We start from the raw sequence: 25,152 nt of genomic DNA on the forward strand, positions 1-25,152 counted from the left end.
GCCAGGAGGTCATTGGAATATTTGAACCCAGAGGTAACAAAGGCATGGATGAGGGTTTCAACAGCCAATGATAAAGCTAATAAATTCCTCTGTATGAACCAAAAGCTGGACACTTTGCACACTCTTAAATAATTCCAAGAATTGACAGTGTTTAGAAAGCAACATTCTTTTGTAGGACAGCCGAGAAACTTGGCAGCTAAGTGTCCCATGGAGCTGGACCTCTGACTAATTCCTTTTTCCTCCTTTGCTGCTAGCCCTATCTGCTCCTGACTCATGCTGTTTGTTTCAACCAGAGCTCCATATTCTTCTAATGAGAAGCTTTTTATGTTGTCTGATGCAACATAAATGAGATGCGTGGAGTTCAGTCGATTGAAGATCTCAAACTAGTTTATTAACAGCTAACAAGTATATACAGTGCAGAACTAACCATTTACAGAACCTTCTTCTCGGTGTTACAGTTACAAAGTGAATCTGGCAAGCAGTCACGTGACTGCATCCTGGCACATAACTCATTAAAGGTAATCACAACAACACTAAGTTAAACACAAAATGTCCTATTAAAGGCTATTCCTTTGCTGCTATTTATAATGTGGAATGAATGCTATTGTATATTGTGAAGTGGTAGGGTCAGTATTTTCCTGCCATGCAACCTGAGGACACCTAGCCAAACAGAAGAGGGACAAGCAGTAAATAATATCAGCAACACATTCCTTGTAACAAAAATGACTTGTCCGTACATGGTTTGCTATGCATGTTAAGTTTGTGATTGACGGAGTTCTTACAAATGTGAAAGTTTAGGGGAGAGAAGAAAAAGCAGTAATGATAGATCCAAGTTCTGGAGACATGGGATTATCCTCTTGCATGAACCTCCCTAAAAAAGACTTCACCAAATCTACTCCTACAATTTGCAGGATCATTTCCTCAAGGTGGCTTAGAGGTTTCATATCAGAAGGGTCTCCACCACTTAATTGCCTCTCCCTTCTGTTATGGTCAATCATAAAAAGATACTTGAATGACTTGAATGTGCCCTATTGATGCTGCTATGCAATTCACCATGCTCCTTCCCAAAACATGAGCCCATGTGACATGTTTTATGCCAACATTTCCTGAAAAGTGAGCCAGATCATTGCCAGGTGCCCTTCAACCTGGAATGTGAGCCACATGCGCTGCCTTCTGAATGTGTGAAAAAGGAAAAAGGGTTCCCAAACAATTGTCAAGTATTTGAAATCAACATGCAGCTGATGTAAATATATTTTATAGCAATGTGTTCCATTGTACCTGAAACTACTATGATGCGATACAGTTACTTGTCAAACTCCCTCAACACATTGATCTTCTTGCACATTTGCAACAATGATCTGATATTCGAAACTCAGTTTTCTTCCCCTACAATCTCTTCCTGGGCAATCCAGATGGAAGACTCCTCACCTAACATTAGCAACCTCTCAACATAACCCCTTCAACATAATCTGCACAGCTTTCTCTGTAGAGAGAAAACAGTCCTCCCTTCCCCCTGGGCCCCATAGCTCAGATAGACAGCACTGTGCCAGCCAATGAGTTGAAGGTGGGGCAGGACTTATGGCAAACAGAGTCCATTTTACAGCAAATAGTAAACAGAATTTATTTTGATGTGAGTCTCTACAAGAACACATAACCAAAGCTATGGCAAGGTCTCCTGATAAAAGCACAGTGACTTCTCCAGCAAAATGCAGTCAGTGGAGGTTAATTACACATGTAATGATTTTAATCTTTCCAATTCTTTGATATCAATTATCTCATCAATCAGGATCAACTGCAACAAATATGGTGGGTATGTTGGATTTAATTGGGGTTTATAATTGGGTATAATACTCTAGTGACACAGCCAAAACATAAGACTGTAGCGAGTATTAATCTAGATCAGGCAGGACGGTTTGCATTCACGATCAGCGATTTCTTTTTCCTTCCTTCTCTTTTCTTGGTGCCTCACGTCTTCACGACTTCTCAAACTACTCAAGAGTGTTAGTGTGGATCTACTCTCAGGAGTTTCTCTGCACTACCTACTGCACTGAGATCTCCCAAATTCTCTTACTTTATACCCTTTTTCATGGTGGATTATTGACAGGCCTTATGGTCCTATGAAGATTTAATTTATTTCGAAATACCCAACAAAATGTTGGAGTTCTTTGTCTAAACCATGGGGTGAAAACCCATCTTTAATGTTATCTACATGCCATTAGCTTCTTGAACCTTTACAAGTATCTTCCGACCTTGATCAGTCAGGCCTTCCATCATCCTTTCCTTATCTCATCCTCGGCTGTTCCCCATGACTGATTTTATAAGTCCTTTACATCCCATCTCTGGGCTAATTTTCAGGGGCTCAATTGTTCTGTTGCTCTGTTATCATTTATTTATGGCTATTCATAAGGCTATCCAGTCAAAGTGGTCCAATTCCTTATCACATTATTGAACTATTGGGTTGCTCAGTAAAGTAACTTCTATTCTACTTCCACACATTAATTAATTTCAGCAAGCATCTTAATTAGGCAAGTTTAGATGAAAAGCATAACACACTTTTGTAATATGTTTATTTGTTACAAGTATTTAGACAATTGTTCTCCCACTATTGTAGAGGCCTCATCTGGTCATGGCCCTTCTCTGGGCTGGCTACAGCTGTCATCACTTAAGAATAATCATTCCACTGGCTTGTTTCTAGAGAAACAAAACCTTAAGCAGTTTCCAGTAAAACAAAACTTACAATACCAACCTAGTCTTTTACCTATTATATATTCTGATATTCTAATACGTAACACATAATACAAATTGATTATTTCTTCAGCAAGATGCAGTGAGTGGAGGACAGTTGCATACAAATTAAGCATTTAAAATCAATCCCAGTCACTCATAGTAGTTTGGTGTCCAAACATGATTGACAGGGAAATTAACCAATCATTTCCCTTCTGACCAGGAATGACAATGTCACAATATGCAGCCTCAATAGCAATATGCTGAGTTCAAATAGTGAGCACACTTTGAAGCAGTATAATGTGTGCTTGCACTTTTATGGTATTGCAGCAGCTCTCAGAATCTCCCCATTGTGTCAGATGTCCCACCTCATCGTTTCCAAACACCCAGCACATGATGCAATGCTTACTGGGAATAATGAAGAATTATTAACAAGGTGCACCACACATGCTCGCAACAGGAGGCGTGGCACATAAGTAAATGCACAAACCTGCCACCGTTGCACTTACATAGATGTTACAACACAGAAGCAGGTCATTCAGCCCAACTGGCCCATAACGGAGTTTGTGCTCCGTCAAATCCGATCAACAAAACCTTCTATTCCTTTCACCCACATGTACACATCCATTTCCCTTTGAATGCATCTATGTTATTCAGCTCAACCAATCCATGTGGTAGCAAATTCTAACCATTCTCTGGGTAAAGAGGCTTATAAATTCCTTATTTGATTTATCAGTAGCTATCATATTTATGGCCCGTAGTTTTGGACTCCCTCATAAGTGGAAACATCTTATCTACATCTACTCTATCAAACCCTCACATAATTTTAGCCACCTCTATCAGGTCACTTTTCAGTCTTCTATTTTTTAGAGAAAAGAACCTCAGCCGGTTCAATCTTTCCTGATAGATACAACCTCTCAGTTCTGATATCATCCTTGTAAATATTTTTTGCACTTTCTCCAGTGCTTCCTTAACCTTTCTGTAATATAGAGATGAGGATGGGGCAGTGAGCAGAACTGAGCACAGCAGTGTAAGTGTGGTCTAATCAAGGCTCCAGATACCTTTGAGAGAAATGAGTCCCAGCCTGTTCAGTCTTTCAGACTTGCATAGAAAATCAGCTTTATAGTGACCAGAGCAATCCTTCCCACATAATGCATATTCTTAATGCCTTGGATCTCTCTTGATGTTTCAATTGTCATGTGTTCTTGTCAGGACTGTAGCTTTGCAGTACATAATGGGGGAAATTCAATAACAAAAACAATTGAATTTAAGACTGAAACAGCTAATTTAACTCTTCAGCAAGCCTATGAACAAGGGAATGATGGCATAGTAGTAATGTTACTGGGCTAGTAATCTAGTGACCAGGACTAAAGCTTTGAAGACATGAATTCATACCCTACCATGGGAGCAATAGGTTTCTTAAATTCAATTAAGTTATAAATCTGGAATCCAATTTTAGTCTTATTAATAATGATCATGAAGCTACCAGTTTGTTATAAAAAGCCATCTGGTTCAGTAACATCTTTCAAGGGAGGAAATCTGCCATCCTTATCCAGTCTGGCCTACATGTGACCCCAGATCTTCAGTAATGTGGGTGACTCTGAAATGGTGTAGCAAGCCCTTCAATTGTATCAAACCACTACAGATAGCACTGTGGGTGCACCTACACCACATTTCAAGGGCGATTAGGGATCGGGAATATATGCTTGCCTTGCCAGCGATGCTCATATCCCAAGACTGAATTTTTAAAAAGCTGCCCACTGAATGCCAACCAACAGTTTATCAAAACAGCACATGCAAGTAGCTACCAGTGCTGATATCTATACATTTACAATATGTACCAACAACATAAAGAGAGAATACAGCAAAAAATTAAGGGATGAACCTAGTGACAGCTTCCATGTATGAACCTCTGTATGGAGTTATATATTCATTAAAGTCAAAAGAAAGAAAAACTTACATTTATGTAGCATCTTTCATGACCGCAGGATGTCCCAAAGTGCTTTAGAGCCAATGAAGTACTTTTGAAGTGCAGTCACTGTTGTAATGTAGGAAATGTGGAAGCCAATTTATGCACAGCAAGCTCCCACAGACAGCAATGTGATAATGACCAGATAATTGATTGAGGTATAAATATTGGCCGGATACTGGGGAGAACTTCTCTGTTGTTCTTCGAATGAGTGACCATGGGATCTTTTACATCCATCTGTGAGTGCAGACAGGGCTTCAGTTTAACATCTTATCCAAAGGCAGCATCTCTGACAGTGCATCACTTCCTCAGTATTGCACTGGAGTGTTAGCTTTGATTTTTGCACTCAAGTCCTGGAGTGGGTCTTGAACCCACCTTCTGACACAGAGATGAGAGTTCTACCGACTGAGGCACAGCTGTCATGAAATATAAGTCAGGATTTCATTCGTGGCTGTGTCTTTCTTATTTATCAGTCTAGGAAATATCTTGTTTGGAGCTAAATAAAGAATTGCACCAGAGAATATTTGAATTGTATTAACATCAGTTTTCCCCATTCTTTTTAATTCTCATTTATTACAGCACAATAAAAAACAATTTAGAACTCCATTGTTAGATGAAAATAGGCTTTTACAAAGGAAAAAACAGTATTATTTTCTTATCAAACATACAGACATGTACAAATGTAAATGAAGTCTTCAAAACGACCAATGCTGGAAAATTGTTTTGTGTTGCAGTCGCTCGTTGCAAGGTATGGGCAATAGCAAAAGATAACCCACAAGACAACCTCATTAAAATTTAATTTGTTCCCTGGTTTCCTGTTGCACCTTTGTTGAATTGGTATGGCCTCTGTGTGTGTGATAAAAAAAAAAATTCTCATTGAAATGCCCTGACACTGTGACCTTGGAATGTTAATCTCAGCACAAACATTTATCTCTGACTTGTCACCATTTCAGCCTGTGTCTTATGATCAAATCCTTTCAGCTGACCAGCATCCATCACCCTACTGATGTTACCTCTGCTGTGATTTATAGGTGTCATCTAGAAGCAATAGTTATTTTAAGCAGTTTAATACCTCTTGAATTGCAGTGAGAAACTCGACTGTACTCAAAATCTCTCATAACATTGCACAATTGTCTTTAATATATTTCAATGTAACTTCTTGGCCTTTATAACATGGTATTCCTAAAGCTGTTTAGAACTTTTACATCTGATTCTCTGTCATTTGTTATGAGTTATTCATACTCAAACCAGTAAAGTAGGGGTGGGGGGTTAATTTCATCTGCAGAATTACATAGGGATTGATGTTTTATATGCATGTGGAATGGAATAGAAATGAACTGAAAATATTTCTACCATAGACTCTCACGGATGTAAGATTCAGTTTTAACGGCATTGGATTTTTACATTTTATGCATAAGACGTGCACTGTTTTGATACCAATTTGAACTGTAACTGCTGTTCATAAAGTATCCTGGTGTGTCAGAAAAATGTGTGTTGTGGAACGAAAATGGACTTGGCACCCATACCATCATTAATCAACTCAATACACACCATGAGTGTAATTTTCCAAATCTGTGCAGCTCGTGGGGAGTCTTACCCACTGGCCGAATACGTTGGGCATGTTGCCTGTGATTTTAAACCCATTAATTTTAATGGATATGAAATGGCTGGCAGCATGCTAATTGGCGAAGCCATTAATTTTAATGGAGAGGCCAAATGCACAGCCGACAGGTTAGGTGTGCCCATTGCTGTGGTAAACTTGGAAACTCAGCCCTGCTGCATTGGATATGAGCAACATATTGACAACAAATAGTGAATTTCCTGCATAAAGAACATAAGAATATTAGAAATAGGAACAGGAATAGGCCATTCCACCCTTCGAGCCCACTCCGCCGTTTAATAAGATCATGGTTGATTTTCCACCTTAACTTCACTTTCCCGCACTATCCCCATACCCCTTAATTCCCTTTGTATCCAAAAATCTATTGTCCTCTATCTTGAACATACTCAATGACTGAGCATCTGCAGGTCTCTCGGGCAGAGAATTCCAAAGATTCACAACCCTTTGAGTAAAGAAATTTCTCCCCATCTCCGTTCTAAATGGCTGACCTCATTCTGAGATTATATAGGGCTGCATTTTTAAAGGGCGGTGGGGTTGGGACCCAGTGCGGCACCATTTGAAAATCGTGGTCCTGGAGGTCGCCTCAGAATCCTGACGACTCCGGGACAGTTTTGAATTTTCAACATGCTGATGGGGAGGGAGGGAACATGGAACACGCACACTGCCAATTAACGGCCCATTAAACTCCTTTAGGAGCTTCTTAAGGGGTTGGAGCATTCGGGAAGGCAATTTTTAAATCAGATTTCTACGATCCTGACAAGTCTAATGCACATTAATACACAGCTGTTGGGGTCACTGTGGGGAAAAAGCAAGTTTGTTTCCATGTGTGGTGAGATTATATTTGAGGGGCCAACTAGCGCCAGGTCGAATGCTATACCTCCACTTGGTGCCCAGGGCCACTTTCCACTGTTGTTACCGATCTGACGCTTTCATGAGCCTACTCTCCTCGGCAAGGCCGCAGAAACCCCCAATATAGCTGCCGCCTGCCTTTGCCGCTGGCCCCAGGCAGGCAGCTCCCACCTCCTGGAGATGCTTGGCGCCTCTAATTGGGTGCTGAGCTCGCCTTCTGCTTAATTAGAGCATTAGCATTCAAAGATCACGTCGCAAGAGTGACGTAGTTGAAGCACAGGGTCAGAGCCCAGAATTTATCACGGTGTTGGGTTTCCAACCCTGCTTTGAAAATCTGGCCCCTAAATTCCCCAGCCAGGGCAGACTGATAGTCTGTGCACCAATGTGATATTCATTTCCAAGACATTAAAATATTTAAGAGCAAGTTTTCTATGAATAGTCGTCATGAAAAAAATAATATATCCTGACATTTGATGTGCTTGGCTACAACAGATTGACCTATCAAATGCTGTACATGTCCATGAATTGTTTGCTTAGGTTGAGCTTGATAGCTTTACTGCATTAATATTGTATTTAGCAGGTGTCTGACATGTATGCTCCATGTAAATGGGTGTTAAGCTTTTAAATACCTAGAAGTCCAAGACAAATGAGCAATCCATGCAAATTTGTGCAATCTATTTGGTATTTGCTATATTTTTGCCTATTAAAATTGTTGGGGTCTGACGATAATAGATATAAATTATAATAAATTCTTTATTATGTCATGTGCACAATGATCTATAATCTATGAGGGAGTGACATATCCTTCTGGGACTTGCAAAACAATTAATTTCTGAACACAAGAAAGGGCTCTAGAGCAATGAAGACATTGGTTGCACATTGTCAGGATACACAGAGCTTAGCTCCTGAGGTGATTAACTTTTAAGGCTGAGACGTACGAACATACAAATTAGCAGCAGGAGTAGGCCTCCCGGCCCTTCGAGCCCGCACTGCCATTCAATAAGTTCAGATATGGGGGGGCGGGGGGCAGCTGGGGGTTTGGGCGTTCTCTTATCAGGTAACACTAAAAGTATTCAAAATTAAGTTCAAAAGCTTTCCATGAGGTTCAACGTCTGAGTTAGTTAAGATCTAAACTTGGCTTCACACCGAGCTGGAATTAAAATAAAACCTCAAGTGGCATTAGCCTGCCTACTAGAGGTAATCACCTGACTCTTAATTTAGTGCCATCAATTACTGACTCTGGAGTATACTGCCATTTTCATAAAGTTACCTTTCGTCAATGTGAAATGGTGCTATAATGGCAATCCAAGAGTTGTCAAGGACAGGAAAGGGCTCAAGACATTTAGTATAAATGAAATAACGATAACGAAGTAATAATTGTTACACTTACGGTTTCTGACCTGTAGTTTGTCATTGATTTTAGTTTAGTTTAGTTTAGTTTAGAGATACAGCACTGAAACAGGCCCTTCGGCCCACCGAGTCTGTGCCGACCATCAACCACCCATTTATATACTAATCCTACACTAATTCCATATTCCATAATGGGCGGCACAGTGGCGCAGTGGTTAGCACTGCCGCCTCACAGCTCCAGGGTCCCGGGTTCGATTCTGGGTACTGCCTGTGTGGAGTTTGCAAGTTCTCCCTGTGTCTGCGTGGGTTTTCTCCGGGTGCTCCGGTTTCCTCCCACAAGCCAGAAGACTTGCAGGTTGGTAGGTAAATTGGCCTTTATGAATTGTCACTAGTATAGGTAGGTGGTAGGGAGGTATAGGGTCAGGTGGGGATGTTGGGTAGGAATGTGGGATTAGTGTAGGATTAGTATAACTGGGTGGTTGATGGTCGGCACAGACTCGGTGGGCCGAAGGGCCTGTTTCAGTGCTGTATCTCTAATCTAATCTAATCTAATTCTTACCACATCCCCACCTATCCCTATATTTCCCTACCACCTACCTATACTAGGGACAATTTATAATGGCCAATTTACCTATCAACCCGTAAGTCTTTGGCATGTGGGAGGAAACCGGAGCAGCCGGAAGAAACCCACGCAGACACAGGGAGAACTTGCAAACTCCACACAGGCAGTACTCAGAGTTGCTGGAGCTGTGAGGGGCTGCGGTGCTAACCACTGCGCCACTGTGCCGCCCCCATTTTGATGTGGAAGACCTCAGGGAGCATGGAGAACCACTGAGGAACATTGCTTAAATAAAAGCAAAATACTGCGGAAGCTGGAAATCTGAAATAAAAACAAGAAATGCTGGAACCACTCAGCAGGTCTGGCAGCATCTGTGGAAAGAGAAGCAGAGTTAACGTTTCATATCAGTGACCCTTCTTTGGAACATTGCTTGTTTGATTCCCTAATTTGAGATCTCCTTATATTTTTACCTCAGTCAGGGACTGTTTTAGCAAGTGGTTTGAGGAGCAGTTCAGTCCAAAATTAGGAATTCCAGGCATACACCTGTTAGAGATAGAAAATGTTGGAAACACTCAGTAGGTTAAGCAGCATCTGGGGAGAGCAATTCATCTGTTTAACCTTAATGACAGTTTCCTTAGAAGTCGGACATGATGGGTAGCTCCAATTTAGTATTTGACATGTAAGAGGAGTCAAGTAATATCATGCACCTTCCAATGGAAGGTAGATTCCTTGACCCTATGATCGACCTGGGATCCTTACGGGAAAAGGCAACCTATCTTGAAATATTCTATATATATTCTATATTATATATATATATTTATTGATCATTTTCTTCTGGTATTTCTGTGGAATTGTTGCTTTTGGTACATTATTATGATGTTAGATGCTTCAGTAGGATGCTTCATCATCTTATGCCTGTTGTAATCCAGAAGTTTAGGCAACGGGAGTAAATGTTCTGAGGGTAACAGCATTTAATATTATCAAATGCTTTGCTTGTGCATTAGCATAAAGCACTATTGAGATCACACTTGGAGCATTGTGTCCAGTTTACTTGTCGCACAGTGATTGTGAAAGGCAAAATGCTACTGAAATTATTCTGTTGTGATTGCAAAGGATGACCAATGATCTTTGAGCATTGAGCTTTAAATATTGTTTTAGTAACCTATTGGATAAATAGAAGACTGGGAACATGATTCTATTTTTAAGATGCTAAGGGGAAAAAGCTAATGTGAAGTGATTCTTTGCCTGGAATCAGAAAAAAATCCAGGGGCGATATTTATAAGATAAGGAAATCAGAAGCTAAACATAATTCATGTTTTTAGGATAAGTGCAGGTCCTTCAAAAAGATCTTCCATAGCTCCCCTGATGAACATATACATATAGTATCATGAATTCCTACTGTAAAAGAAAGACTTGCATTTATATAGCTCCTTTCAAAAACCACAGAATGTGCCAAAGCGCTTTACAGTCAATGAATTATTTTGAATTGTAATCACTGCTTTAACATAAGAAAGGTGGCTGCCATTTTATGCAAAGCAAGCTCCCACAAACAGCAATGTAATAATGACCAGATAATGTTTTTTAGTGATGTTAATTCAGGGATTAAATATTCACCATACATTATATATTTCAATGACCCTGCTGTCTTAGAATTAACCGATATTTGCAAAGATATCAGGAGCAATTTTAACCTAATTCGCTGTGTGGGAACCCCATGGGATCAGGTGGAATGCTGATTTTACACCCTGCCCAATGGGGACAATCTTACCCTTTCCCACCATTTTGGAACCTGACGGGATAAGGCGCAATGTCACCCACCCGATTTTACTCTCCATTAAAGTCAATGAGTAATATTGGAGGGGGTGTAAAATCAGCGTTCCACCTCATCCTGTGGGTTTGCCACCTGGAGAGTTAGATTAAAATTGGCCCGTGGAGTGTGAAGAATCATTTTGGAATCAAGCTTGTTTGTTTGGAATTAAACATATCACTACAGTGTTGCATTTACATCAGGCAAGGATTATGGTTTGCAATTAAAAAAAGCACTGAACTGATAGCTTGTCGAAGGAGGCACATACACTGTAATGACATTTTCTTTGGAAAGATACCTAATCTTAAATGATAATTAAATTGAACTGTCTTGAGCACAAGTTACCATAACACATGAATCTAATGGTAGAAATGAAGATAGTTACATTTTAATATTGTAACATTTGGGTTCTATCCACCTTGGGCAGTATTTTATGTAGGGAACAGGGTTCTCAGCCACCAGCTGAAGAGCCAGCGAGAGCTCCGCATCACCTCTTTTTGGGAAGGCCCGCTGCATCACGTGTCAGTTAAGCACTTAACTGGGAAGCAGCGGGCCATACCCAGCATTAAAGACCCTGGCAATGGAAGTCCTGCCTGCTGAGAGCTGTCGGCCAATCAGATGCCGGCCGCTCTTTTTCTGTGCAGTGCCACTGCGGAGGCGCTGGCTGTTGCTGGAAATGCACTGACCCGAAGCCTAGGATCGTCAAGGGACCGAGGCTACAGGTAACTTATGGCGGGAGGAGTTTTGCGAGGTGGGGGTCGTTGGGGAGGGAGGTGTATTGGGGTTGGCAACAAGGGCATGGGGGTGGCTCTCAGGGGCACCCCTTTCCCAATGCTGTGTTCCTCGAGTAACTTCCCCCTGGAGCCAGCTAGCAACCTACATGGGTTTGCGTGTCGTACTCCCCACGTGGCAACAGGCCCGCCCGATGCTGGGCTAAAACCAACGGCGGCAGGATGAGGTCCTTAATTAGGCATTAATTTCCCACTTAAGGGCCTCAATTCGCTGGTGGTTGGGTGGGAAGGCCGTCCATGGGCCTTCCTGCCGTGGACATAATTGGGGTAGAGGCAGGATGGTGGCAGGGTCTCCACCCGCTGCCATCCCGCCCAATTAATTGCCCTCATTGCCTTTAGACTCGCTGCAGGGGAGAGCATAAAATCCAGCTAACGAGGAAATAGTCTGTATTTTAGGGTACATTGGAGATGGGCAAGCTCATGATGGGCTTGCCAGCAATGCTCATGTCCCATGAACACATTAAAAATAAGTCAAGAGTGAACAGATAATTTTTTTCGGCTGCTACAGATAAATACAAAGGATTAATGTATAACAAACAGAATAATGGAAAAATTCCCATCACAATACAAGCTTTGTACTGGAAACACCCCTGTGAATAGCACTATATACACTTTAGCAGATCATTCTGTAATAATAAATCACTATTGACAGTATATATACCAATCCAAAATAACAGCAAATTATATACAAGTGCCCAAAGCCTAAAGCCATCTTAAATAGTTTATGATCATTGACAATATATTAAGATGTTCCACTGAGCCAAATAAGTCTGGGTGTTATTGTATCACAATAGCATTGATTATTCAAAATCTATTCAAACAATCCTGGAAATTATTGCTAGCCTGATTATTAAAATTCTTAGTGGCAATTTATCAAAAAGCAATGCATTACTTTTGGCTGGTATATCATAAATTAAAGTCTGACCATGGTTTGTGTTAAGTCCCAGTCTGATCATCGAGCTGATCATAATGCCTGCCGTGGGTTTTTCTTGGATTCTTTGGATCGGGAGGAGTCCAGCTCCAACTTGGCACAGGGCATTGTGCAGAGATTGGAGCCCATCCTTTCTGGCGTGAAAGTGGTAGCCAACTCCATGACAGCACTCGCAGACCCACCCTTGTTGGAGTATCAGGTGATCAATATCTCAGCTTCCATTGCAGCACAGGCAGAAGCTACTCAACATCTGAGTGCTGCGATGGAAGTCGTGAGATCCATGCTTGCTGCTATGCAGGTTCAGACTGCTGCCATCATGGCTGTGGATACCACTGCTCAAAGGGGCACTCCTCTAACAAATTACTCGGATTGGAGTGTCAGTAACTCTGTGGAGCACAAACTTGTTGTCCTCTCTCAAGAGAACAGCATTCGTTCTTCCACCACTGACACTCCACCCTTACTGTTGCCTCTCAACCATCCAGGCCAAACTGCTGCTGCCCATGCCGAGTGTACGAGTACGAAGCTGGGTACACAAGGCCCAGAGTTGTTCGAGGTCGCTCTGCAGTCTCCCACATTGAATGTGAGTAACCGTCCGCCAGCCGTGCTGCAGCCACTAGAGTAGCACTGCGCAGGAGCATTAGGATAGGTAAAGGCACCTGCAAGACAGGCACTAAGGGAATGTACAAGGGCAAAGAGTTATTTTTTGTATGTACTGTTGGAATTGTTGTTAGATAAAGTTGTTGTGAAATTATTTGTTGTTGGTGGCTTTTATTTCAGGTCTTTGGCCAAGAGGATGCTTTGATGGTCTGTAACAGATGGATCGAAAGGTGGGGAATTGTGGAGAAACTATGATGTGAGGATGACATCACAGGGGAACCGAAGTCATAGTATCCACTCAGACAGCCCATCCAGAGTGAAGGGGTCCCAGCTGACTAGCGCAGGATGAATACATCATGGCTGCTGTTAGCATGGCGGGAATTCACCAAGAGGATCCTCTGGGCACGACGGCAAACAAACTGGATGTTACGGGAGTGGTAGCCCTTGTAGTTATGGAATATCTCCCCATCAACATGTGGGAGCTGCAGAGGTGAGGCCAGCAAAATATACGCACAAACACGTACACGCACACGTGCATGTGCACATATATACACACGTATGCACAAACACACATAGACACATATACATAAACACATACATACACGCACGTTTTGTGAGTTTCTTTGTGTTATCTTAAGCAACACAATGAGGTACATGGATTCTAGTTCCTTGAAGATCTCTAGGTTTATTAGCAGCTAAACTAATACACACAATATAGAACAAAGCATATACAGAACCTTTGTCCAGGGTATTACAGTGCGGAATGACTATGGCTTCTAGTCACATGGCTACATCCTGGCACTTAGCTCATTAGCATACTGAGTTCTTAAAGGGACATCACTCTTAAAGAGATCACACAACAGCACGTACACACATTTACACATAAATATATTAAAATAGGAGTGAATGAAAAGGAGAAATAGTGAGTGTGTCTGGTCTAAGGTGTTGAGATCACAGAATAAGGAAGCGAGGCAGCAAAAGGCAACCTTTTATAAATAGAGCAAGAGGTCCAGTAATATAGTTGTAAACTGACATTGTTAAACAGATTTTTGGTCCAGTTTGGAAAAGCAGTAATGCACCTAAACCAAACCACTACTCTATCTCTTGTGTTTGCATTGTGATAGCTGTTTGGTTTGGTAACTATTCAAATTTGGGGAGTGAAAGCTGGATCAGTATCGCCTAAAGCTGAACGCCCTCCTGGGGGTGCGCGCTGCACCACCAACCATTTCCAGCGTGGCCCGCATCATCTTAAGATGGGCACTCCTATGGGCATTCCCTATGAATGCCGGAAGTGATGGAATGAATCCAACCACCTGATGTGCTGCCTATTTACCAAACATGGAACATGCAGGTCCATTCAATGATATTGCACGGCACTCAATAAAGATTGAACATTCAGTTGCAAGAGGGGACCAGCACTTTTATTTCTTTTGGGCCTCCTTATCTCGAGAGACAATGGATACGCGCCTGGAGGTGGTCAGTGGTTTGTGAAGCAGCGCCTGGAGTGGCTATAAAGGCCAATTCTGGAGTGACAGGCTCTTCCACAGGTGCTGCAGAGAAATTTGTTTGTTGGGGCTGTTGCACAGTTGGCTCTCCCCTTGCGCCTCTGTCTTTTTTCCTGCCAACTACTAAGTCTCTTCGACTCGCCACAATTTAGCCCTGTCTTTACGGCTGCCCGCCAGCTCTGGCGAATGCTGGCAACTGACTCCCACGACTTGTGATCAATGTCACACGATTTCATGTCGCGTTTGCAGACGTCTTTATAACGGAGACATGGACGGCCGGTGGGTCTGATACCAGTGGCGAGCTCGCTGTACAATGTGTCTTTGGGGATCCTGCCATCTGCCATGCGGCTCACATGGCCAAGCCATCTCAAGCGCCGCTGACTCAGTAGTGTGTATAAGCTGGGGGTGTTGGCCGCTTCAAGGACTTCTGTGTTGGAGATATAGTCCTGCCACCTGATGCCAAGTATTCTCCGAAGGCAGCGAAGATGGGAATGAATTGAGACGTCGCTCTTGGCTGGCATACGTTGTCCAGGCCTCGCTGCCGTAGAGCAAGGTACTGAGGACACAGGCCTGATACACTCGGACTTTTGTGTTCTGTGTCAGTGCGCCATTTTCCCACACTCTCTTGGCCAGTCTGGACATAGCAGTGGAAGCCTTACCCATGCGCTTGTTGATTTCTGCATCTAGAGACAGGTTACTGGTGATAGTTGAGCCTAGGTAGGTGAACTCTTGAACCACTTCCAGAGCGTGGTCGCCAATATTGATGGATGGAGCATTTCTGACATCCTGCCCCATGATGTTCGTTTTCTTGAGGCTGATGGTTAGGCCAAATTCATTGCAGGCAGACGCAAACCTGTCGATGAGACTCTGCAGGCATTCTTCAGTGTGAGATGTTAAAGCAGCATCGTCAGCAAAGAGGAGTTCTCTGATGAGGACTTTCCGTACTTTGGACTTCGCTCTTAGACGGGCAAGGTTGAACAACCTGCCCCCTGATCTTGTGTGGAGGAAAATTCCTTCTTCAGAGGATTTGAACGCATGTGAAAGCAGCAGGGAGAAGAAAATCCCAAAAAGTGTGGGTGCGAGAACACAGCCCTGTTTCACACCACTCAGGATAGGAAAGGGCTCTGATGAGGAGCCACCATGTTGAATTGTGCCTTTCATATTGTCATGGAATGAGGTGATGATACTTAGTAGCTTTGGTGGACATCCGATCTTTTCTAGTAGTCTGAAGAGACCACGTCTGCTGACGAGGTCAAAGGCTTTGGTGAGATCAATGAAAGCAATGTAGAGGGGCATCTGTTGTTCACGGCATTTCTCCTGTATCTGACGAAGGGAGAACAGCATGTCAATAGTCGATCTCTCTGCACGAAAGCCACACTGTGCCTCAGGGTAGACGCGCTCGGCCAGCTTCTGGAGCCTGTTCAGAGCGACTCGAGCAAAGACTTTCCCCACTATGCTGAGCAGGGAGATTCCACGGTAGTTGTTGCAGTCACCGCGGTCACCTTTGTTTTTATAGAGGGTGATGATGTTGGCATCGCGCATGTCCTGGGGTACTGCTCCCTCGTCCCAGCACAGGCATAGCAGTTCATGTAGTGCTGAGAGTATAGCAGGCTTGGCACTCTTGATTATTTCAGGGGTAATGCTGTCCTTCCCAGGGGCTTTTCCGCTGGCTAGGGAATCAATGGCATCACTGAGTTCCGATTTGGTTGGCTGTATGTCCAGCTCATCCATGACTGGTAGAGGCTGGGCTGCATTGAGGGCAGTCTCAGTGACAGCATTCTCCCTGGAGTACAGTTCTAGGTAGTGCTCAACCCAGCGGTCCATCTGTTTGCGTTGGTCAGTGATTATGTCCCCCGATTTAGATTTGAGGGGGGTGATCTTCTTGATGGTTGGCCCAAGAGCTCTCTTCATGCCATCATACATTCCTCTGATGTTTCCGGTGTCTGAGGCCAGCTGAATATGACTGCATAGGTGTTACCAGTAGTCGTTTGCGCAACGCCTAGCTGTTCTTTGTGCAGTACTTCTGGCTGCTTTAAGTGCTGCGGATGTTAAATCGCTGGGGGCTTTCTTGTAGTTCAAAAGTGCAATGCGCTTAGCGGCTATGACAGGTTCCAGCTCTTCATTATGAGATTGAAACCAGTCTGCATTTCTCTTCGCACTTTTGCTGTAGGTGGTCAAAGCTGACACATAGATGGCGTCTCTGATGTGGGCCCACTTGGTCTCAGCATCCCCTGTGGGAGTGTTTTGAAGGGCTGTTACAAGTGAATTTAGAAATTTTTGTAACAGCTGTGGGTGAGAAATTCTGCTCGTGTTGATGCGCGGGTGGCCCTTCTGCTTGGAATGATGCAACTTCTTTGGTCTGAGTCTAACCTTGCTGCACACCAGGGAGTGGTCGGTGGGGACCAGCACTAGCACTACTTAAAAAGCCAGGTACCCAATTTGAGGTAAGGTGATTCTGAATAACTTCTGCTATTGCAAAGTCTCTGGAAGTACTGTGAAGTGTTTTTGGAGGTGAGTTCCTAGATTTGCGAGGGAGTGTTGCTGCATCCTCACAGGGATGGCAGAGGAGTAGATGACCTGTCTGCAGAAGTACTCCAACTTGTATGGGCAATGCAGTTGCAGTGTCTCTGTGTCAGGAGGGCAACAGAGGGTTGGAGCAGAGGCTATGGAGAATGCAACCTCTGTACAATGCCCTCTGCCAAGTTGGAACTAGACTCCTCCATGCCCCTTGACAGTGACAGGAGGCTCTCTGGCAGGCCAGCCAAAGCACCCAGCATCTTGGTATGAATGTCAATCAGTGTTCTCCGTCGAGGTCCTCATCTCAGTGCCCCATAGCATAACTCATCTGCAACCTCATGCTCCAGTGAGTGAGCACATGAACTATCCTTTCCCCTTGGCATGGCTGCTGCCCGATAACTTATCACGTACTGATCCCAACTCTATGCTGCCCTCTAAAATTCACGCAGTGCCAGGATCTGAGCAGTTGGCTGTGAGTGTCAGATCAAGTGATGGTGCTTCTTCATTCGAGGTCATTGAAATTTTTCTGGCACTGCAGTCAGGTTCTTAGGACCACATTTCAGCAGTTGGCCTCCTTGGTCTTCTGCTCCCATTCCCTTTCCAAGCTGTGCCTTGAGGCCTCTTGAGGGAACATAGCATCTTTCCTCCTTTCCACCCCCATCAGTAATTCCCCCAATGCCACATCAGAAAACCCAGAAGCCCTCTCCCTTGCCTGTTGCTCCATTTGCTGTGCTTTTCTTTCCAGCCAATTCTGCTATAGAGAGTCTGCACTAACTGCTGTATTCTGAGTGTAGCTCCCCTTTAAGAGGGGCAGGTTGCTTATTAGAAGCCCAGGCTAGCTGTGGGTCATGTTAGCCACACATGCTACTGGGCTCCCAGGAGTGTGATGAACACATTGTGACTTTTCTTTTCATACCCATTCACATTTCTCCTCTAGCTCTTTTACCAATTACCTTAACTATGTTTCCTTTGGTTTCTGATCCACTTGCCAGTGGATACAGTTTTATCACTCATAATATCTAATCATAGTATCTAAATACATGAGAGGCCTCTATTTTTATTTGTTAAGACTTTGAGATTACACTGTGGGATATCAATATGTCTGAAATTCCTAGCTATGATATTTTAGTGCAGAACTAGGTAGAGAACCCATTTGACATAAAAGGGTTAACACTTCTAAATAGTAGAGATGCATTTCAGATGGAAGCACTAAGCGTACAATTCATACATCTTGCAGAATAATGTGAAGGACCTGCATTAGAATCAGTAAGGTGCAATTGTGCAACATTTGTCAAAATGTGTTTATTATCTTGCTATTCTAAGAATGATTACAGTTTATTTAGTTCAATGGCTCTATTTTGTTTCTGGCATGTCGACCATTTTTATGCAAGAAATGTAATAGCAGTTGAGCTAAGGGAAGACACTCTCTTATTTGCTTTATAACAGCATGAGCACTGCGCAATTGTGCAAATTATATTCAGAAACTTGACGTTGTCCAGTTTAGCTGCTCTGAAGATATTGATCTATTTTGGGAAAATAGGCAGTATGTGATGTCTTTACTACAGAATAGGAACAAATAAGAAAATTGCAGCTGAAAAAAATAAAGACATCTTGTGACGCCTTCTGGTTTAACACCACAATATAATTCATCTACATCATTCCATGTCAATCCCATCACAATACACAATGTTCTTGTTGTATAAATAACACAGAAGTAACCCTTATTTTAACAAAGGAAGTCATAATGTAATAGGTCAGATTTAAAAAAAAAGATTGCAGTAATTATATGCAGCTTATAATTGGCAATCATGAACCTTTGATTTTTTTATTTGTTGTCATTGGAGATGGACCATTTTGACTGTGTATTCATCGATGTTGAAAATACTTACAGTATAATTGGAGAAACAAGCTATTTTGTTGCATTTCCACTGTAACCTTTACTGTTATAATTTTAAAAAAATACACAGACTTTTGTGAGTTACCCAGTGACTGAGTGAATCACTGCTGTTGTGAGCAGCTGGAATTGAAATTGGAAAAATAAAATCTTTTTGGATTAGGGAATCGATCCCCTTATTCTGGTGGTCTTAGTTTTTCCCCCATTCTATCTCTGGTACAGCTGTAGTGACAGAAAGAGTAGAATGTCTATCGTTGAACCACATGCTACCTTGTTGCTGTGGATGGCATGAAAAGAATATTGCATTGTGTTCGTCCCACACATATTCAGATGGTAATCACGCTGGGGTCTCAGGAAAACACTTATTGGGCAGGACTTGACCTTGACAGCAGGGGTCCCGGTGATGGGCCAGAAGCGGGGGAGTAGGGGGTGGGGGGGGGGGAAATGGCCCCACCTTGGCCCTGTCTCGCCCCCATCTCGCCCCCCCCAGCCGAATTCCAAGGCGGCTGCCAATCAACTGCCCGCCATCGGGGTCCCTGTCCCTTTAAGGACTGGTGTCCTGGTGTCCCACCTCCAAGAGCTGCTGGCCAATCAAAGGGCCAGCAGCTCAGCTGTCCCAGCAGCGCCACCAAGAGTGGTGGCCACTGCTGGAACTGCAGTAGGCCCAGAACCAGGAGCAGCCATGGAGCCTCAGATTTGAGGTAAGTGGGAGTGGGCTTGCTACGGTCAGTCAGGCAGGCCCCAGCGAGGGGGGGTGGTGGATAGTTGAGGGGGGGAGGCAGTGGTGGCACAAGGGCAGCCTTTGCTGCTAGAGCCCCTCCATGAGCCACAAATTGCCCACAAAAGAGGGCCCTCCCCCACCAGCTCACGCCGAGGCTGCCTTGAGTCACTGGGTGGCTTCCGCATGTGGAGGAGGCACTTCCGCTGCTGGTAAAATGCCATCGGTGACGGAGGATGCCCTTAAGTGGCCATTAATTGGCCACTTGGCCTCAATTGGCCTCTGGGTGGGAAGGCCTGTCCTGGACTGAATTCCATGGCATTGGGAAAGCAACAGGCACTGCACCCCTGCCTTCCCGTGCAATTTTATGGGCTTTCCTGTCTCCGTTCCCATCCCTACAGGGCTCATAAAATTCTGCCCATTTAGTTTTTAATTTATATATTATTATTATATTCTTCTTCTTTGGCCTCCTTGTCTCGAGAGATGATGGGTAAGCGCCTGGAGGTGGTCAGTGGTTTGTGGAGCAGCGCCTGGAGTGGCTATAAAGGCCAATACTAGAGTGACAGATTCTTCCACAGGTGCTGCAGAAAAAATTGGTTGTCGGGGCTGTTACACAGTTGGCTCTCCCCTTGTGCTTCTGTCTTTCTTCCTGCCAACTGCTAAGTCTCTTTGACTCACCACACTTTAGCCCCGCCTTTATGGCTGCCCGCCAGCTCTGGCGATCGCTGGCAACTGACTCCCACGACTTGTGATCAATGTCACAGGACTTCATGTCGCGTTTGCAGATGTCTTTAAAGTGGAGACATGGACGGCCGGTTGGTCTGATACCAGTGGCGAGCTCGCTGTACAATGTGTCCTTGGGGATCCTGCCATCTTCCATGCGGCTCACATGGCCAAGCCATCTCAAGCGCCGCTGACTCAGTAGTGTGTATAAGCTGGGGATGTTGGCCGCCTCAAGGACTACTGTGTTGGAGATGCGGTTCTGCCACCTGATGCCAAGGATTCTCTGAAGGCAACGAAGATGGAATGAATTGAGACGTCGCTTTTGGCTGACATACGTTGTCTAGGCCTCACTGCCATAGAGCAAGGTACTGAGGACACAGGCTTGATACACTCGGACTTTTGTGTTCCGTGTCAGTGCGCCATTTTCCCACAGTCTCTTGGCCAGTCTGGACATAGCAGTGGAAGCCTTTCCCATGTGCTTGTTGATTTCTGCATCAAGAGACAGGTTACTGGTGACAGTTGAGCCTAGGTAGGTGAACTCTTGAACCACTTCCAGAGCGTAGTCACCGATATTGATGGATGGAGCATTTCTGACGTCCTGTCCCATGATGTTCGTTTTCTTGAGGCTGATGGTTAGGCCAAATTCGTTGCAGGCAGCCGCAAACCTGTCGATGAGACTCTGCAGACACTCTTCAATGTGAGATGTTAATGCAGCATCATCAGCAAAGAGGAGTTCCCTGATGAGGACTTTTCGTACTTTGGTCTTCACTCTTAGGCGGGCAAGGTTGAACAACCTGCCCCCTGATCTTGTGTGGAGGAAAATTCCTTCTTCTGAAGACTTGAACCCATGTGAGAGCTGCAGGGAGAAGAAAATCCCCAACAGTGCAGGTGTGAGAACACAGCCCTGTTTCATGCCACTCAGGATAGGAAAGGGGTCTGATGAGGCGCCGCTATGTTGAATTGTGCCTTTCATATTGTCATGGAATGAGGTGATAATACGTAGTAGCTTTGGTGGAGATCCGATCTTTTCTAGTAGTCTGAAGAGACCACGTCTGCTGACGAGGTCAAAGGCTTTGGTGAGATCAATGAAAGCAACGTTGAGGGGCATCTGTTGTTTGCGGCATTTCTCCTGTCGCTGATGAAGGGAGAACAGCATGTCAATGGTCGATCTCTCTGCTCGAAAGCCACACTGTGCCTCAGGATATACACGCTCGGCCAGCTTCTGAAGCCTGTTTAAAGTGACTCGAGCGAAGACTTTCCCCACTATGCTGAGCAGGGAGATTCCACGGTGGTTGTTGCAGTCACCGCGGTCACCCTTATTTTTACAGAGGGTGATGATATTGGCATCGCGCATGTCCTGTGGTACTGCTCCCTTGTCCCAGCACAGGCAAGGCAGTTATATTATTCTAATAAGTTTATGATTCCTCCATGGGGAATACTAATGTCCCCAATACCCCCTTGCAGCAGGAAAACTTTCTAGTTTGCATTGAGTATGGCTGTATAGTGATTGTCATTGAACTAGTAATTGATCAGCCTGGAGTAATTAGCCAATAGCATGAGTCTAAATCCCACCATGGCAGCTGGTGAATTTTTAATTAGTTAATTAAATAAATCTGGAATAAAAAGCTAGTATCAGTAATGATGACCATGTCACTCCTGGATTGCTGCAAAACCCCATCTTGTGCATTAATGAACTTTGCAGAAGGAAATCTGCCATCTTTACTTGGTCTGGCCTGTATGTGACTCCAGACACACAGGAATGTAATTGACTCTTAAATGGCCTAGCAAGCTACTGAGTTGTCTTCAAGAAGATGGTGCACCACAACCTTCTAAAGGGCAATTATGGATGGGCATTAAATGCTGGCCTTCCAGCAATGCCCACATCCCGTAAAGGAATACATAAGAAACCCCATTTGGAAAACCACGGCAATACGATGTTTGGTCATTTGGAAAATGACAACCCCCCAATATTTTTTTTTTAATCTTTCATGGAATGTGGGTGTCACTGGCAAGGCCAGCATTTGTTGTCCAGCCTTAATTTCCCTTGACAACAGAGTGACTTGCTCGGCCATTTCAGACAGCAGTTAAGAGTCAACCGCTTCTCTGTGGGTCTGGAGTCACATGTAGGTCAGACCAGGTAAGGACAGCAGATTCCCTTCCCTAAAGGACATTAGTGAACCAGATGGGTTCTTACGACAATTGCTGATAGTTTCATGGCACCATTACGGAGACTAGCTTTCAATTCCAGATTTTTAATTAGTTGCATTTAGTAATTAAACTTAAATTCCAACAGCTGCCACAGTGGGATTTGAGCCCATGTCCCCAGAGCCTGTGCCTGTGGATTACTAGTTCAGCGACATTACCACTACGCCACCATCTCTCCTAAAACACAAGAAATCAGTCTAAGTTCTTCTGTATAACTTTGTATCTGCACCATAACATAGGACTAATGGCCTCTGTTAATAAAAGGAATGCAACAGGCTGTGTCACCAGCTTAATAAGCCTAATTGGCTGCCTGCCTCATGGGGGGCTGATCTCATCTCCCCTAAAATGGCTGGCTCCGGGAACATTGTCGGGAAGCCAGTAGGCTGGCCTGGGCTGATATTTTTGGGCCCCATCCACCTCAGTTCAAGACCTTGGTGGGACCCGAAAATTCTACCCATAAAATTTACTCAATCTGCTCTGAACTAAACGTTAAGCACCTGATTTAGGGAAAGCAAATTGCTGTCGAATTGGGTATTATGGCGGATTGAATGTTTGTCAGGCCAGGAGTTGCCAGAATTAAGATAATATATAACTTGAACTTTCAGGATATAATTTTCACTGGGTTAAAAAAGGCTTAAATTATGAGGCAGGTTGCACAGACTAGGCTTGTATTCTCTTGAGTATAGAAGAATAAAGGGTGATCAAATTGAGGTGTTTAAGATGATTAAAGGATTTGATTGGGGAGAGAACTATTTCCTCTGGCGAGGATGCCAGGGTGGGGGGTTTGTTGGGGGGAGGTTGCAGAACAAGGGGGCAGAAGCTTGAAACTAGAGTTAGGTCATTCAGGGTGATGCCAGGAAACACTTCTTCACACAAAGGGTAGTGGATCTGAAAATGTCTCCCCCAAAATGTTGTTGAGGCTGGGGAGTCAATTGAAAATTTAAAAATTGAGATTGGTAGACATTTGTTAGGCAAGGGTATTAAGGGTTATGGAACCAAGATAGGTAAATGGAGTTAAAATACAGATCAGATATGATCTAATTGAATGGGAACAGGCTCCATGGGCTTGTGTGGCCTCCTCCTGTTCCTGTGTTGAGTAGAAATCTAGCTGAGGATATTCACTAGCCTTGAGCTATGTTCAGCTATTTTCCATTTAGAAAAAGCTTATAAAACAATTGATCATTTTCAATCATTATATATTGAAAGGTAACCCTCCTGTACTGACGAGAGTTCCTGCAATTAGTTCAAAGGGCAAGTGGTGAAAAGTTATGCTGTGAATGTGCACAGTGAGCATATAAAAGACAAACACAGGTTAAACCTTCTGACTGACCTGCTAACCCTTTCCAATATTTTCCATTTGTATTTAAGTTGAAAAGTTAGCTTTTGGCTGGCAGCACTGACAGTAGTGAGAAGCAAAATAAAATGGGAACGCTCCTGGTTTTTATTATTCACTTGTAGGAGGGCATTACTGTCTCTGCCAGCATTTGTTGCTCATCCCTAATTGCCCTTGAGAAAGGTCGTGGTGAGCTGCCTTCTTGAACCGCTGCAGTCCTTGGGGTGTAGGTACACCCACAGTGCTGTTAGGGAGGGAGTTCCAGGATTTTGACCCGGCGACAGTGAAGGAACAGCAGTATAGTTCCAAATCAGGATGACGTGTGACTTGGAGAGGGACTTGCAGATAGTGGTGTTCCCATGTAACTGCTGCCCTTGTCCTTCTAGTTGGTAGAAGTTGCAGGTTTGGAAGGTGCTGTCGAAGGAGCCTTGGTGGGTTTCTGCAGTGCATCTTACACATGGTGCACACTGCTGCCATTGTGTGTTGGTGGTCAAGGGAGTGAATGTTGAAGGTGGTGGATGGAGTGCCAATCAAGCAGGCTGCTTTGTCCTGGATGGTGTCGAGTTTCTTGAGTGTTGTTGGAGCTGCACCCATCCAGGCAAGTGGAGAGTATTCCATCGCACTCCTGACATGTGCCTTGTAGATGGTGGACTGCCTTTGCGGAGCCAGGAGGTGAGCTACTCGCCGCATAATTCCCAGCTTCTGGCCTACTCGTAGCTACAGCATTTATGTGGCTGGTCCAGTTCAGTTTCTGGTCAATAGTAACCTCCAGAATGTTGATTGTGGGAGATTCAGTGATGGTAATGCCATTGAATGTCAAGGGGAGATGGTTAGATACTCTCTTGTTTGAAATGTTCATTGCCTGGCACTTGTGCAAATGTTACTTGCCATCTATCAGCCCAAGCCTGGATGTTTTCCAGGTCTTGCTGCATATGGACATGGGCTGCTTCAGTATCTGAGGAGTCGCGAATGGTGCTGAACATTGCGCAATCATCAGCGAGCATATCCATTTTTGACATTATGATGGAGGGAATGTCATTGATGAAGCAGCTGAAGATG

The sequence above is a fragment of the Heterodontus francisci genome, chromosome 6, assembly GCF_036365525.1.
Source record: "Heterodontus francisci isolate sHetFra1 chromosome 6, sHetFra1.hap1, whole genome shotgun sequence".
NCBI lineage: Eukaryota > Metazoa > Chordata > Chondrichthyes > Heterodontiformes > Heterodontidae > Heterodontus > Heterodontus francisci.